Here is a 4,651-nt window from a genome sequence, read left to right as displayed (position 1 = left end):
TAAGCCAACTTAAGAGGTTTGGTACAGTGGGGAAAAAAGCTACGATCAGTTTTAAAAGTTTATATCAGATTTAATTGATGCTTGCTGGTGAAGTGAATGCTTGATATTCTCCCAAAGCCTGAGCTGCCTAACATTTTCTGTTTGACATTTTCCTTTCTCTCCATCAGATGAGTAAAAGAGGAATTTAGTGTTAGGAGTTCTCTGTCCCATAATGCTGAAAACTGCCACAACAAATACATAAGATTATGAAAATTCAAGCTGTATCTTGACAAGCACCACTCCTTGCCTAGGCAGCTCTTCGCTGGCAGTGAAATGGTGATTTAGAAATGGAGCATAAGCAGTTGAAACAAGGCCTCCCTGTGATTTCCCATGAATTCATGTGAAAGATGGAAGCACCCCACAAACACAGTGCTTCAGGGGAGCATGCTTCCAGCCAATGCCCTTTCTTTCTCATCTTACAGGGGCTGATATGGAGGAAGAGAGTTTGCGTGTCCAGGGAAAGGACTAGTTGACTATGGTTCTTTAAAACAATGATACATTTAGCTCAACAATTAAGTCAAATAAATTATATTAAGGCCTTTTCCACAGTATTTTTTTTTACAGGCTCACTGTTCATAGTCTGTACACATTTACTTACTGTAGGATATACAATTGTATTTTTGACTTGCTTCTTCAAAATTTGAATGGCTAAAACTTCCAGCAGGTTCCACAGCTTGTCCGTTGTGATTGTTCGTTTAAGGCCAGAGCAGAATTGCCTCTATTGAAATTACATGAGAATAATTGTGTGAAACTTGGTGCTATCACAAACTGATCAAACTCATGGATTAAGTAGAATTCATTTCATGATTTATTGTACACTTTTATGTCCCAAATATTTGTGCTCAGTGCTGGACATATGATGTTATGAAATATTTGTTACCCTGAAGAAATTCAAGACTTTTCTTTCTCTTTAGCTCATCCGTTGAAATTAAAATGGACTCCTTGTATTTGGTGCGGCTGACTTGCACTTTTATAGAAACAACTAAAGTTAGATATTTAGAAATAAATCTTGCTTGAACTTGGAATTTATAAGCAGCTTTCTTTATGGTCGAACTTTATTGTAGAAATCTGTAAAAGGAAACTTTGATGAACAGGCTTGGTTCTCTCATAAATTGGAGGCAACAAGTATTTTCATTTTGACTCATGCTTTCTCAAGTGAAGTGACAATTCATTGATGGATGAAGCAGAGTGATATTTTAAGCTGCTTTGACATTTCTTAGGCAAAGTATTGTTAGGAATAGAGCCCTGAAGTTTGAAAGAGTTGCACACGCTTTCATAATTCTTCACTGTCTCTCCTTAGACATTTCAAGAAAGCAAATAAAATTATTCAAGGCTCAAAGCAAAGGAGTTGTCAGCTGGATTTGAGGTTGTAATTAGATGGGGGAAAACATGAATTATTTTCAGTAACATACAAGTGGAAATATAATTTAACCAAACCTTTGTAGTTCTAGTGAATGTAAGACACTTAAAAATTCCATGGAGGTGGCTACATTTTTCTTAATGATAATTTTAAAAATAACATTTTTAGAAAAGCAGCTCTGTTTTGGTGGATGGAGATCTAAAAAGACCCCCTGACACATAAATGTGATCTGTTCTTTCAGTATCCTTGCCTATAATGGTAGACTGATCCCAGCATCTGTTATTTGGGGGGCTGTGGGGCAAGGGGGCGTGGTGTGCAGGACTGAGAAAGGCATGGTCTTCTCAGTGGGCTTCAGTCCAGCAGGTGCCAATGTTAGTAACCAACACTGTTGAGCACTTAATGAACAATAATTCTCTAACCCACTGAAGTATTTACTAATGGCATCCGCATTTATGGATGTGGCAATGGAAGTGCAGAAGTGTTACAACTTGCTCAAGATCACTATTTATTAGAAGGATAATTAGAGTTGAACGCAGATAGTCAGGGTTGTACAGCCCAAGCACCAAGTAAGTGGTTTAGGTGAAATTTTTCTGGAATCTTTTGATGGAGGGGTAGGACTGAAAAGAAGGGGCAAACATGCTCAACCTTGTGTTTAAGCAGGTCCATTGAGCACTTTTTGGGTAACAGTCTCTACCTGTAAAACTGACAAGTACAGGTTTACAAATCAAATGTCTACATTAGCCTGCCAGGTGGGTCAGTGGTGAGCCAGAAAGCCTCTGTGCAGCTGTAGCCGTTGGAAGGGGAGCCCAGTATGGCTGATCTTTAGAAGGGCAACAATGAAAAGTTTGGTAAACATCTGCGGGTCATAAAATGAGATTTTTGGACCATATAAAGTTTGTGAGCCTCTCATGTGCAACCCTGGACATGTACTTGAAAGCAGTTTGGGGAGAATTATTAAGAATACGGGGAAAACACTTTGTTCTCTAAAAGAAAGTTACAGCTCACATTACAGAGCTCCAGCTGAGCTCTGTAAGGTCGCCCCTTGAGCAGGGCATGGTTTTCCAGCTCATCCCTGCCTGGGCTGTCATTGGTCAGTGGGAGACTCTTAGACGCCACAGCAGGATGCACCGCACCTGTGCTTCTCACTGAGTCATTTTGCTGCCTGAGAGCTCCAGGCCATGAACGATACTTTCTGATGCAAGTGTACTGCTCAAGTATTTCTTGGCTAAGTGAGCCCTTGGTACTGCTAAATCAAATTTTTCCTCAGTTGGTCAGTGTGTTATAGTATCACCTGTATGTAATTTTGACTCTGTGAGTCTGGATTTGGTTTGAGGCTCCTCCTATTCTAGCTGTGCAACTGTGAGCAAGTTCCATCACCCAAAATTCAGCTTCCTCGGGGTACTGAAAAGATTAAATACCAAAGTACACACACATAAGGGTCTGGCATACAGCAAATGATAGTATTCTTTCTTTTTGTGCTTTTAATTGATCACTTATGGAAGTGATAACGAAGGAGCTTGCTGAAGATTCTATTTACAGTATGTTTTGACTGACAGGCTTCTGCAAGGGCATTAGTAAAATTAAAGATGGGAGTTCAAGGCCCATTTCTATTCTCAGGGAGTTTATAATTTGAGATCAGAGACACACGAAAGCTGACGTTTGACTGTTGGATTAGTTTAAGTGGTTGCTACATTTGTAATGACTACGATGACTGTTTAATAGGGGTGAATGTACACAACAGTGGGAAATGAGAACTTTGGTGAAACCCTCGAACTAGGGAATGCAGTTAGCATTAATGTAAAAGCTAGGCGGAGAGCCAGAGGAGAGAAGAAGCAATCAAGGGGATTGTTTCATAAACTATATCAATGTCTAACCAATGTACTGTATACTTGAAACTAATAATAAAATAAAATTTTTAAAAAATGTTCTAAAATATCAGGGTGTAAGCATTGTGGTGGTTGAATAAGGTCTTTTTTTCCCCTTCTTTTTTGGGGGTTGGGGACTATGAGTACAAGTTTCACACAGGTTTTTTACACAAAGCCATTCTAAAATTTGCCAGTTTTAAAAAATTGTCTTCTATAAACTAACTTGCTGATTAGATTAATTTGCTGATTCACAGGTAGAATTGTAATAAAAATAGGACAGTGCCTCTTCAAAATGAGGCCTTCTCCTATAGGAACATCTTTTTAAGTGAATACATTATCATTAGTTATCTCTTTAGGTGGTAGGCTCCTTACACTAAAGTTAATACAGTTAACAAATTACTGTCTGAATAAAGAGAATAAAGATGTTAATAATACCAGGGTATAAAATAAGGCTGTCATTTCTTTTTAGCAAAGGTTCTTTTTAAAAAAAATTTGGCAATTAACTATTTTTTCCCTGTTTCTCTAAAACTACTTCATTAAATCATTAAGACAAATGATTTCATGAAATATATAAATCACTTTTTTAATTAGTTTTCAGTGTTCATAGTGTAGGCATTATATAATAAATATAACCTTGTAAATAGGAAGATGTCCTTTATCAGTCTTTTATTAAGTTTAACAGCTATTTTACTATAAGGAAATACACAGGTAATTACATCTGATTTTAAGACTGTCTTGTAATAAGTAAATGGATGAATAGCTTTTTATAAGTCTTTTAAACTTGTTTTGAAGCTGCTTTTTAGGAAATATGTAAGTTTCATATTTCTTGAATACTTTCATAATTGTGAAAGTAACTTTTGATATTAACTTTTATGGGATAAATGTGGGTCTGTGATAGATAATATAATACTTTTGTTTTCACTTTTGCTTTAGGTTGAAATTGTTCATGAAAAATTATATTCTACAGTGAAATAAGTTTTCTCTTATCCTCGGAGCACCACAATTTAATAGAAAGGAAAGCTCATTTAGAACTTTATTGGTTTTAGTTCCTTCTGGCTACAGCATAATCAGAGGCCTTGAATTTTCATGTCATTGCAGTGGTGTGCTTGATGTGCGTGAGTTGAATGCGGGACATCATATCTGAGACTCCATGATGGATAACCATGCTCCCCATTATTAATTGCATGACCACCCACTGACATTCTCACAGGAAGCTGGTGTGTCCCCAAGACATGGACTAAAGTGTTTGCCACCCCTCAGAACATATATAGTTAGCTTTGGTGATTGAAGTTTTCCTTCTCTGAGAACTGGCCTGGCCTTCACTAATGCTAATTAGAAGGGATTAGGATGGCAGCGTTGCCTTGGCCTCAGTCTTCAGTGCCCACAG

Source organism: Pteropus alecto, unplaced genomic scaffold (genome assembly GCF_000325575.1).
Source record: "Pteropus alecto unplaced genomic scaffold, ASM32557v1 scaffold95, whole genome shotgun sequence".
Lineage (NCBI taxonomy): Eukaryota > Metazoa > Chordata > Mammalia > Chiroptera > Pteropodidae > Pteropus > Pteropus alecto.
Note: the sequence above shows the minus strand (reverse complement) of the source record.